Raw genomic sequence first — 13528 nt, 5'->3', positions numbered from 1 at the left:
TCACCAGTCTTCTGTGTCGCTCGCACTGGGAGTTGGAGACTGGAGCTGTTCCTATTCGGCCATCTTGCTCCGCCCTCTCCAAATGGTTTCTTGTTAACCTTTTAGTAGAGAGATGGTATAGAAAGACACTGATTGAAATCAGGAAACTGAGTTTTACATTTGGCCATGTATTAATTGCAAGCTACGAACTTCTCTGGGCTTTTGAAAAACAAAAGGAACAGATCAAATGATATCTAACCAAACTTTCATAGTCTGTGCTTTATTCTGGATTTTGGCACACCATTGCTTAAGATTTGACAGCATGGTGCTGGTATAATTTCTTGGGATTCAGCCCAGATAGCAGCACAGAGCTCCTATAATGAGGGGCCATCTTTTCCAATATCTTCATTGTGTAATATATATTGATTTACATCAAATTTTGTTCAAGGGATGTGTCTTCCAAGACTGTTTGTAGTTGAGTTTGCTGCAGGGGAGCTATGTCAGGTATGACAAGTATGAGAAAATGAGAAAATGAGTGTCCTAGAAGATAGGGAATGAAGAAAATAGAGACCTTGAAAGTAGAGTCACATTTTTAGCCTGCTCTGTTCATTGGGATTTTCAACAGTGTGGGATGAAGAATGTTGATCAAGGAAGTATCCAGGAACCTATCTGCATTCTTACAAATGAGAGCACAGTGTCTGTTCTTGTAGATCTACACTTGTGCATTTCATTTTCTTCAACTTGGAAATGTTAGCTTATGTGAATTTCAAAATAACGCCCTGCCATGTGAACTCACTTTGTTTAGATTATTTATTTGTATAAATGAAATGGAACCTCTCTGCAGGTTGGAATTTCCCAGACACTTTGAAATATATGTATCTATGATGTGGGAAGATATGTGAATACGCTTCCTTGACTGATGATTCAAATAACATACACATCTAAATCTGATGAAGCTTCTAGATCCAGCTATCAATTTACAAGAAAGAAGAGAAGAAAGTGTTAAACTATTCTACGGAGATACAATCAGCAGCATACAGACTGTGGAAAAATCTACTGGATATATTACCTGGCTACTTCAATAAAAATATTATAAGAAAGAAAAAAGAGAGATGAGATGAAATTCATAGGTTAAAAGAGACTTCAAATGCTTATGAATGAATTGAATGAATTGATTATATGGATGCCGTGTGCATCCTGATTCAAAGAAACAAATGTTTAAATTATGACATTATGAAACAATTGAATGTGAGTACTGATTAGGTAGTTGATAATTGCTTATGAAATATTGTCAACTTTTAAGCTGTGATAATGTTTTTAAGATTCATTATCTTTTTGAGATATATGAGATACATATAAGAGGAGGAAATGGGCTGGAACTGGAATTTCCAAAATAATTTGCTTCAAAATAATATAGTAGGAGGAAGTGGCTGGAACTGGAATTAGCCATGATATGGTTACAGTTGAAGCAGGATGATGGATATGTGGCTGTTCATTGTATTATTCTTTGCTTAACATTTCACAATAAGAAAAAGCTTTTTAAAATGCCATCAATTAGCATGGAGTATTTTCTTTGATTCTTGGAAATTTGTTAGCACTTCCTCAAGTGACAGGGTAGAGTGTCCCCAAAAGAATAGGATATAGATATTGTTGGCCTTAAGTAGAAGGTGTTACTAATGCTAAAGTGGGAGAAGAATTGCTAACAAAAGGAAGTATAACTTTTATTGTGTTAATGGATTTTTCCCTTCAGTTTCCAAACTAGGATCAGGAGGAGAAGAGAACCTTAATTTTTCTGGCATTGCTATTTCTCTTGGGCAGTCTTTTTGGCCTTTTTGTAGAGATGAATTATTGGCTGAAAGAGACCGCTATGCACTAACGAGTCACAGCAGTTAGACTTAATTCTTCTAGATTCCATGTGCTTTTCAAGCAACAAATATGCTTTAGAGAGAGATTTAGGACATTGGAAATACAAACATTTATTGCAATGGCTTCTCTCCCCTTCACTTTCTGAAGCCCATGGAAAGCGAGTAGTCCTCTTCAGCACTCACATCCTTCTCTGTCATGGTACCTGTAGTGGGCATTTGTTGTTCTCAGAGTATTCTGATTTTCATTGGTGAATTCTCTTCTCTCCTCCTCTATTCTACCAATAGACTTTAGAGTAACCTCATCCCACTTCCAGCTCTAGGGGTGGGCCCAGATTGGCTTAACCTACCTGATCAGCACATTCCACCAGTTATGGCCATTGTTTCTGGAGAGGACATACGCCCCGTGCTAGTCTGATAAGTGTATATCTCAGTGCCATTATAGTACTGGGGCAAAAGGAATGTATCCTACTGAACAAAGATGCTTGCATCCCTGACTATGTCAGGCTTTTATCCTACTACCACAAGGAGAGCAGATGTTAGGATGGAGCTCATATTGAGGACTGCTGAGCAGAAAGATAAAAAGAAATTGGGTCTCTGAAGATATGACTGAGATGCTGGATCAGTGAACCAGGAAGCTGCCTTTCCTTGAGACTGTTCAGTTCTGAGGATCAATAAATCTCTGTATTGTTTAAGCCAAATGACGCATTCTTACCTTTTGACACAGAAATGCTGGGAATATAATAGTTTAATGAAGAATCCAGGAGTGAGAATAGACTGCTCACTTTGCCTTTTGAATGGTCTACACCTCAGATCAGATGTGTTAAGACAATATTGAGATAATCTAGTTGGAAATGTCAAATAAATATACACGTTCAGTGATTAGACAAGACCTAAAGACATGATTTTGCTGAGTCTGAATCTGTCTGGTGGATCCAGAAAATTCTGAATAGTACAAGTAAAAGAGTAAAAGTGATATTTCAGATCTGCAGAGTAACCTGCATGATGTTACCAGATATTGGGAGCATGATGTCACTAAAGCTTGAGAGGTAGGAGCAGAAGGAAATCTGGGTTTAGCACTATATGTTTCTATTCCCTCCTTGAAAAATCTTAAGTCCACCACATAGGTCAGCATATGCCCCTCAAATGGCACTAGACTGCTACACAGGATGAGCTGCATTCGCCTTATTTGCCTTTGTATTCATTAAGTATGTCAATTGTGTGTCATCTGTATGTCAGGTACCACCATTCTAGGTACTGGGAAACCTTGCAGTATAAGTAGATCATATAGTAAGCAAAGAGACAAATAAATATATAGTTTATCAAATAGTAATTAGTGTTATGGAAAAAATATAGTAAAACAGGCTAAAGAGTGCCAAGGAGGAGCGAGATAATATGTAGTGGTCCAGAAGGTGACATTTGAACAGAAACCTAAAAGACATGAAGGAAAGAGCCACGTGTATATATAGAGGAAGAATGTGCCAGGGGGAGGAAACAGCCAGTGCAAAGGGTCCATAGTGGGAGCAAGCTTTGTATGTTTAAAGAATGTCAGGGAGGACCAGGTGGTTGGAAAAGTGCAAACAAGGGAGAGATTCAAAGGAGATGAGGACACAGAGCTAATGAGCGGTCAGAATATGGAAGACATTGAAGGCTGCTTTAAAGACTTTGCCTGAATTTTCAAATATTTGGAAAGCTGGCAGAACAAGTTACATTTGGGTATCAACCATGTGTTACACACATTTTGGTTTAAAAAGGTAATTTAATGCAAATTGTATTTAAAAACAAGCCAAACAACACATAAGTGGACAAAGAAAAAGCCAACAATCTCCTTCCCTCCAAACTTCCTTCCCACTCTCTCCGCTCAAACACTTACCCACCATTGCACCCCTGGAAACAGATGTTAACAATTCAAGTAGTCAATTATGCCTTTTTTCTAAGATCACACAAACTTATACTCTACCCGCCAGGCGCATAGATCAGGCATGTAGGATTATAATTATTTCTATTTCTTACAAAAATGGGATTATATTATATTTTCTGTAACTTGCTTTATTTATATAACAATATTTCAGGAACCATGTCAATACAAGGATACCTACACAATCCTCTCTCCTTACCATCTTGTTGTTCTTTATTTTCTTACATCTCTCATGTTGGATGATGGCAAAGAATAAAACTATGATTTAAGTGAGTACTGCTAAATTTTCTTATATAGTATTCCAGATGATGGATACAATTAAGAAGTTATTTCGTATATGTATAGACCACATCTGGTGCTGAATCAGAATTTTGTATCTCTATCTATCTATCTCTCCATCCATCCTTCCATCCATCCATCCATCCATCCATCCATCCACCCACCCACCTATCAATCACTGGTGCACAGGACTCAAGAGTCATTTTGCCGAGAACAATTTTTGGGACAAAAATGGCAAGATGAATGTCAGAGGAAATCATGTGGTTTTGGAATTGAAGGTTACTTGAATTACTACCTAATCCAACTCTTTTGTTTTATTAATTCAGTAAACATATACTGAGTGCCTAGTTCTCAGTAAGCAGAATTATGTTATTGAAGATAAAAATTTGTCTAGGACACAAACAGTTGCAGACTTCATCTTAACAGAAAGACATGTGAAGACTCAAAGAGATTAAGGGGGCTTACCAAGTCACAATAGGGAAGTGATAGCTGTGATTTGCACACAGATCACCTGGCTGTCAGTGCAGGGGGCTCTTTCCATTGTATCTCATAGTCTACAGCAGTTTCTAACAGCAAATAACCAAAAAGGCCAAACCCAAGTGCCCTCATTTGCAAAAAGTTTAGCCATTAGAGGTCCAAGCAGTGAGTGAAATACTAGTTAGATAACTCCTATCTATTGGGAACTGGTAATTTACTCTGAAATATCTCAGTGTAAAAATCTACTTTCAACCCATTTTCTCAGAGGGTAAATTTTGTTCCATTTCCTTTTCTCAGGGCTCTGTCATTAGCATATTAAACTAATGAGGGAATCAATTATTTAAAACTGGCAATATTTTTTATTATGTCTAATTAAGTGTTTAATCAGGACATTCTGGTCTTTAATCCTCTGAAAAAACAGCATTCACCAGAGGATGAATAATATGGCTTGGTGGAACCTTCCTCACAACCTCTTGTACTCAGACGGCCAGGATAGAAGCTGAAGGGCTAACAAGGAAGGGGGACAGCAACAAGTCATAAGACAGATAGACAATGACAAGCGTGATCAGTAGCAGGTAAGATGATGATGATATGTTTCTGAATAGGTTGTTAGCCATGGGGAAGGACATCTACCACCCCAGCTTAAAAACATGGTTTTTGAAGTCTCCATGGCACAATAAAAATTGAGATTTAGGGCAAGTAAGATACTTCTTAATTTTCTTTACACTCCTCTAGAGTATTTGACCACATCATTTAAGTGTTAGTTAACCAATTGTCTCAATATTCATAAAATATTTCAAAGACCATCTGAAAATTGTTTAACCAATAATTATATTACACAGGGCAAGCTGTTGATTTCAAAAGTACATATTAAACATGTATTCATTTACTTAATATTTATCAAGTAAATTGTATTTCCTGTTATGCCACCATGTTACCTAAAGGCCAGGCTGTTGTAAAACTGACAATAGTGAAAGAAAATTCCAGAAAATGCCCAGGAACCTCTCGAAGATAAGGCAGGTGGAAGAAAGAAGCTAATTCATAAATGCATTTATTAATTCAACAAATATTTAGTCAATGCTTCCTAAGTATCAGAAACCACTTTAATTATCCTTGGAAATATAATGAATAACAAGACAGTCATGACTCATGCTTTCTCAATGTTTCCAGTGTCCCAGGAATACGGACAAACTAGAAATTACAATGCTATGTGGTAAATACTAAGGTAAGGGTTTGTGGTGAAGGCTATGGGAGCACCTTGGAAAGGAAGGTCAGGGAAGCTTTTGAGGGGAAATTGCATATAAACTGAAACTACAGAACCAGGACTCAGTAACCACCTTTTCCAGTAGAATGGTGGATAAATATCCGAGTGACCCACTAATTGAAAAACTAAAAATGTTGGATGAATTTTTTACACATGTCAGTGAGCAGACAAGAAGTTAAGCCCCCAAATTAGGTGGAAACAGGAACTCAGATATAAGCGGCACTGAAGCGAACTTTTGTCTCAATCTCGTTTGGCAAATAGGGTGAGCCTGAGCTTTCATTTTGCAGGGAGGTAGGAGGCGGGACTGGACTCCAGAGGCAGGGCTTTAACACTGAACCTAATTGAGGACTAGCTAAAACAGGTCCAGGATAGAAGCTGCCACCCATAAGACATGCCCACCAGTGTGACCTGTCAGTTTATCATTGCCGTGGCAACACTCTGATGTTACCACCCCTTTCCATGGCAACAACCTAAAGACCCAGAAGTTACCACCCTTTTCCTAGAAATGTCTACATAATCTGCCCCTTAATTTGTATGTAATTGTAAGTGGGTATAAATATGACTACTACTAGTAGCTGCTACTCTGGGCACACTGCCTAAGGGGTTGCCCTGCTTCACAAGGAGCAGTACCTCTACTGCTGCTGTACACAACTGCTTCAATAAAAGTTGCTGTACAGCACCACCAGCTCACCCTTAAATTTTTGCTGGGCCAAGCCCATATTTTAGGGCTCCTCTGTCCTGTATCAACAGTGTACAGGGAATAGAAGACATCCCACGGTCGATTTTTGCAACTTGGAGAGTCAAATACGTCAACCACAAGGATTAAGCTGGGATACCAGAGGCCTATACCCACAGTGTAAAGGTGAACTAAAAATAAGCATACCTCACTCCTTGTCTCTTTCCTAGAGGATACTGCACATAAGCTGTTGTTCTGAATTTTAGTTCTAAGTGGAAGAGGAAAAAGGCTCCTTTGAGAAATAATAATCCCCAGCCAGCCCCAAAAGCCTTAGAATTCGGAATGCCCACAATTTAGGTGATCCAAAAGAGCTAAAAAACCAAAACAGAAACAAAAACAAAGATGAGATGTTACTTTAAAGTGTCTACAGCTCAGTAGTGCTCTCAGAATTCTAGCAGCAGCAATCACAGATAATCTCTGTGGAAATTAATCTGTAACTAGCAATATACAATACGCAAAGCAACAAGGCACCATGAGTGAAAGCCATCAGAAATACAAGAGCATAATCAAATCCCCAGAAATGTTCATATGTTGGAATTATTTTAAACAACTATGATTACCAAGTTAAAATAAATACTACAAGACTGAAAATATGTTTGGAATGCAGGAACTATAAAAAGCAAACTTACAGATTTGAAACAGTACCAGATAAAATTTCTAGGAATTAAAAATAGGACAATTGAAATTAAAATATAAATGGATGGGTTTAGCAGCAGAGTAGACTCAGCTGAAGATAGAGTTAATGAAATAAAGAATATCTCCAAAAAAAAAAAAAAACCAAAATGCAGAACAAAGAAACACAGCACATGGAAAATATGAAAGATTAAGAAAAGCAGAAGATAGAGTGAAATGGTACAGCATAGATCTGGAAAGAAAGGAAAAAGAGAATGGTACATCAGATACTGCTAACTATGCAACCAAATGCAAATTCTTTATTTCCTGGACTCATAGATTGTATCTTCTGGCTTCACTTGATATTAGGGTGGCCATATGACTGGATTATAGCCAATTGATACAAAATATTATGTGTTCCTTTTGTAAGCCCAGTTTATAAAATACTTCTTATATGTGTTCCTTCATGTTATTTTTTCCTCATGATTGGCTTGGATGGAGATGACTTTGAAAAGTCATGTGTTAAAAAGGCAGAGCATCCATCAGTTGGTTCCCTGAATGACCAGATGGAGGAGATAGCCCTGCCTAGTTATGCACCTACTCATGACAGAAGAGGAAATAATAAAGTTCTATTGTGTTGAGCCATTGCATGTTTAGGTCCATTTATTACCAAGTTACTAGACATGTATTAGAGGCAATATTTTAAAGATAATGGCAGATAAGTTTCTAGAATGAATGAGAGATCCATTCATTATTCAGAAATTCAAACAAATGGCAAGGAGGAAAAAACATTCACACGAAGAAGCATCATAGAGAAACTGGAGATCACTAAAACAAATAAGAAGACCTCAAAAGCAGTTAAAGAAAAACATACCTTCAAAGGAATGATATTCCAGCTGAGAACCGACTTCTCAAGAATAACAATTAAACTGCAAGACAGTAAATTAATATCTTGAAGAGACATTCAGAGAGACAATATCATCTTACATGTGCATGTCTACAAAACATATTTAGACAAACAAATGCTAAACATTTATCACCAAAGGAACCTCATTAAGGATATACTTCAAGCAAAGGGAAAGTGATCTCAGATGGAAGGTCTGAAAAGAAATGATAAGAACAAAAATCATTTCTAAGTGGACAAACTTAGAAAGTATTGACTGTATGAAATGACAATAATAATGTCTTAAATGGTTAAAAATAATAAAACCACAATACATTTAAACAATAGAATTAAGTAAAGTTCTGGGAATTGGTGTTGAATGGTTTCGTCTCTTGTATTTTGGAAGAAGGAGAGTAAAGAAATTTAACATACTTAAACTTTGATGAGATAAGCAAGCATTCTGAAATTTCTAGAACCAAAATAAAGTGAATTACTCTAAATTAGGAAGGGGGTAAGTAAGGAGGAAAAAATAAGCAAGTGAAGGTGAGAGAAGAGAGAAAAAGATACTTTTAAAAATGTAGAACAAACAACTCATAATTAAATGTTAAAAATGAATTTAAATATATCAGTAGCTACAATAAATGTAAATAAACTGAAGTCCCATTTAAAAAAAGATTGTTAATCTAGATAAATATCTAAAGTATAGCTACTAATATGTACAATTTACAAGAGATATGGCAAACCTATAAGGTCATAGAATGGTTGAAATCAAATGGAAAAAGCTATGTCAAGGCAAATTCTATGTAAAAGATTATGTATATTAACATATAGTAATAAAATAGATATTATTTTATGTATAAGAAAATGTTATATATTTAAAAACAGAATTGGAAGCAACAGATGTTAGTAGGGATTAAGAGGACTATTATATAATAATAAATGATTCAGTTAACTAAGAATATATAACGACTCCACCTTTATGACAACATCAGAATCTATAAAGTAAAAATAGCTAACAATATTATGAGGAGAAATTTAAAACTGCACCAACATAGTGGGATATATTAATATTTATCTTTTAGAAATTGGCCAGGCGTGGTGGCTCACACTTGTAATCCTAGCACTATGGGAGGCCGAGGTGGGTGGATCACTTGAGTGCAGGCGTTCAAGACTGGCTGGGGCAACAAAGTGAAATCCTGACTCTACTAAAAATACAAAAATTAGCTGGGTATGTTGGTGTGCACCTGTAGTTCTAGCTACCTGGGAGGCTGAGGTGGGAGAATCACTTGAGCCCAGGAGGCAGAGGTTGTAAGGTTGTAGTTGTAGTGAGCCATGATTGTGCAAAAAAAAAAAAAAAAAGCAAAACAAAAAAAAAAGGAAAGAAATTGATAGAGCAAGCAGACAATAATCACTATTGATACAGAAAATTTGAACAATATAGCAGCTTTATCAGCTGGACTTCTGTAGAACAATGCAATCAACAAATGCAGAATAAAAATTCCTTTTAAACAAGCAAAATATTTATTAAAATGGAACACATATAATGGGTCATAAGCTAATTAATAAAGGCTTCAAATGAATTGTCCTATTGACCACATTAAAATTCTTAAAGATCCGTAACAGAAAGCTGACTGGAGAAAAACACATATATTTGGAAATTAACAAACATGCTTCTATGTGAATTGTGGATAAAGACATAATAGTGAAAGTTAGACTATATTAAATTTAACTACAGAATTGCTGACATTCAACAGTTTTTAACCTACAAAAATGACAATTTCATAAGGTTTAACCTAATACTCAGAAATAAACTATAACTAGATTTCTACATCATCAAGACTTGTGGGGATATGGCTAAAGCAGTACTGTAGGAAAATTTATAGCCTTTAATATTTATAGTTTAAAAGAAGGTCTGAAACTATGTAAATTATTTAACTTAAGAGAAAACCCAAAGAAAAGAAAAGCAAGAAAGTAATAAATATAAGAGCATTAATTAATGAAGTATAAACATGCAATAAAAATGAGCAACAAACATTTATTTCGTGAAGGATTAATTTATTTTACAAAAACTGGAAAAAATAAAGGGAAAAAAGAATAAACATTAGCGATAAAAAGAACATAATATTTCAAATAATTATTAAAAAATTAGATAGTATAATTTAAAACTTTGGAATGTAAAAGATCTATGCACATAAAAACCGAGGGTTCAGATAGTTTTTAACAAGTGAGCTCTATCAAATATTCAAAAAAACATTAATTGTAATTTTTCATTATCTATTGCAAAATACAGATAAAGCTAGCATAATTTTGACACCAATACTGATGGTGATAAGTCAAAAAAAAGAAATCATCTATAATTATAGATGCAGCAATCTAAACAAAATAATAGTAAACCAAATCCAGCAATATATGAGAATTAAAATTATCACAAATAAACTTATTTCAAGAATATAAAGTGGTTTAACCCTATAATATCAATTAATGTAACTTGCTAAATTAATAAATTAAATGAGAGAAATTATATGGATAAGTCAATAGATGCAGAAAAAGCATTTAATAAAATTTCATGTCCTTTTATGATTAAAAAAATAAAGTCTCATCAACCTAAGAATAGAAGGAAACTTTAACCACCAGATAAACAGTATCTACAGAAAACATAAAGCAAATATTATAATCAATGGGGGAAATACTAAAAGGAAGTATTTTCCTTACAACTGGAAAGAAATCAAGGATGTCTAGATCTGTTTTCATTCAACATTGTATGTAAAGCTCTAGTAAAGAAACAAGAAAAAGAAGTTAAAAATATAAAAATTCAGAACACTTACTAGAAAATGTAAGAAAAGAAGTAGAACTGATATGGGAATAAAGGAGAGGGAATTTAATCATATAAAATAATTAAAACTAAAACAGGCAGAAAAAAAGTAAAAGACAAAATTGGGAACAAGAACAAAGGCAATAGAAAACAGATATTAATTCAGTTACATCAATGATCACTTTGATGTCAATGGTCTAAAATACACCAGTTATAAGACAGAGATTGTCAGAGTGGATCAAGAAACCAGACCCAATTACATGGTGCTTACAAGAAATTCACTTTAAATATAAAACATATTTAGATTAGAAGTAAATGGATAGAGAAAGATATACCATGTTAACCCCAATCAAAAGAAAGTGAGAGTAGCTATATTAGTTCCATACAGAATAGACTTTAGACCAGAAAACTTATCAGGGATAAAGGGGCTCATTACATAATGATAAAGGGGTCAATTTTTTGAGAAGACATAACAATCCTTAGAGTGTATGTGCCCAAGAACAAAGCATCACAATATGTGAAGAAAAAACTGATGTAACAGGAAGAAGAAATAAATAATTCCAGTATTAGAGTTAGAGACTTCAACACCGCTCTATCATAAACGGACAAATCCAGCAGGCAGAAAATCAGTAAGGACATAGTTGAATTCAACAGCACCATTAAATAACAGGATCTAATGAATATCTATCTATAGACTATGTCATCTAACAACAGCAGAATACATATTCTTCTCAAGCTCACATGGAACATTCACCAAGATAGACTATGTTCTGGGCCATAAAACATTCCTTAAGAATTTTTTTAAAATAAAAATTATGCAATGCCCGATCTCAGACCAAAATGAAATTAAACTAGAAATTAATAACAGAAAGATAACTGAAAAGTTTCCAAATACTAGAGACTGAGCAATACATTTCATTTTTTTAAGTATTTTTTATTTTTTATTATACTTTAAGTTCTAGGGTACATGTGCACAACCTGCAAGTTTGTTACATAGGTATACATGTGACATGTTGTTTTGCTGCACCCATTACCTCATTATTTACATTAGGTATTTCTCCTAATGCTATCCCTCCCCATGCTCCCCACCCCAAAACAGGCCCCAGTGTGTGATATTCTCCACCCAGTGTCCAAGTGTTCTCATTGTTTAATTCCCACCTATGAGTGAGAACATGCGGTGTTTGGTTTTCTGTCCTTGTGATAGTTTGCTCAGAATGATGGTTTCCAGCTGCATCCATGTCCCTGAAAAGGACATGAACTCATCCTTTTTTATGACTGCATAGTGTTCCATGGTGTATATGTACCACATTTTCTTAATCCAGTCTATCATTGATGGACATTTGGGTTGGTTCCAAGTCTTTGCTATTGTGAATAGTGCTGCAATAAACATGGGTGTGCATGTATCTTTATAGTAGCATGATTTATAATCCTTTTGGTATATACCCAGTAATGGGATAGCTAGGTCAAATGGTATTTCTAGCTCTAGATCCTTGAGGAATCACCACACTGTCTTCCATAATGGTTGAACTAGTTTACACTCCCACCAACAGTGTAAAAGTGTTCCTGTTTCTCCACATCCTCTCCAGCACCTGTTGTTTCCTGACTTTTTAAATGATAGTCATTCTAACTGGTATGGGATGGTATCTCATTATAGTTTTGATTTTCATTTCTCTGGAGACCAGTGATGGTGGGCATTTTTTCATGTGTCTGTTAGCTGCATAAATGTCTTCTTTTGAGAAGTGTCTGTTCATATCCTTTGCCCACTTTTTGATGGGGTTTTTTTCTGTTGTTGTAAATTTATTTAAGTTCTTTGTAGATGTCTGGATATTAGCCCTTTGTCAGATAGGTAGATTGCAAAAATTTTCTCCCATTCTGTAGGTTGCCTGTTCACTCTGATGGTAGTTTCTTTTGTTGTGTAGAAGCTCTTTAGTTTAATTAGATCCTGTTTGTCTATTTTGGCTTTTGTTGCCGTTGCTTTTGGTGTTTTAGTCATGAAGTCCTTGCCCATGCCTATGCCCTGAATGGTATTGCCTAGGTTTTCTTCTAGGGTTTTTGTGGTTTTAGGTCTAATATTTAAGTGTTTAATCCACCTTGAATTAATTTTTGTATAATGTGTAAGGAAGGGATCCAGTTTCAGCTTTCTACATGTGACTAGCCAGTTTTCCCAGCACCATTTATTAAAAAGGGAATCCTTTCCCCATTTCTTGTTTTTGTCAGGTTTGTTAAAGATCAGATGTTTGTAGATGTGTGGTGTTATTTCTGAGGCTTCTGTTCTATTCCATTGGTCTATATCTCTGTTTTGATACCAGTACCATGCTGATTTGGTTACTGTAGCCTTGTAGTATAGTTTGAAGTCAGGTAGCGTGATGCCTCCAGCTTTGTTCTTTTTGCTTAGGATTGACTTGGTAATGTGGGCTCTCTTTTCATTCCATATGAACCTTAAAGTAGTTTTTTCCAATTCTGTGAAGAAAGTCATTGGTTGCTTGGTGGGGATGGCATTGAATCTATAAATTTCCTTGGGCAGTATGGCCATTTTCACGATATTGATTCTTCCTATCCATGAGCATGGAATCTTCTTCAATTTCTTTGTGTCCTCTTTTATTTCATTGAGCAGTGATTTGTAGTTCTCCTTGAAGAGGTCCTTCACATCCCTTGTTAGTTGGATTCCTAGGTATTTTATTCTCTTTGAAGCAATTGTGAATGGGA

The sequence above is a fragment of the Mandrillus leucophaeus genome, unplaced genomic scaffold (assembly GCF_000951045.1).
Source record: "Mandrillus leucophaeus isolate KB7577 unplaced genomic scaffold, Mleu.le_1.0 Scaffold279, whole genome shotgun sequence".
NCBI lineage: Eukaryota > Metazoa > Chordata > Mammalia > Primates > Cercopithecidae > Mandrillus > Mandrillus leucophaeus.
The sequence above is the reverse complement of the archived record's forward strand: the minus strand, read 5'-3'. Positions refer to the sequence as shown.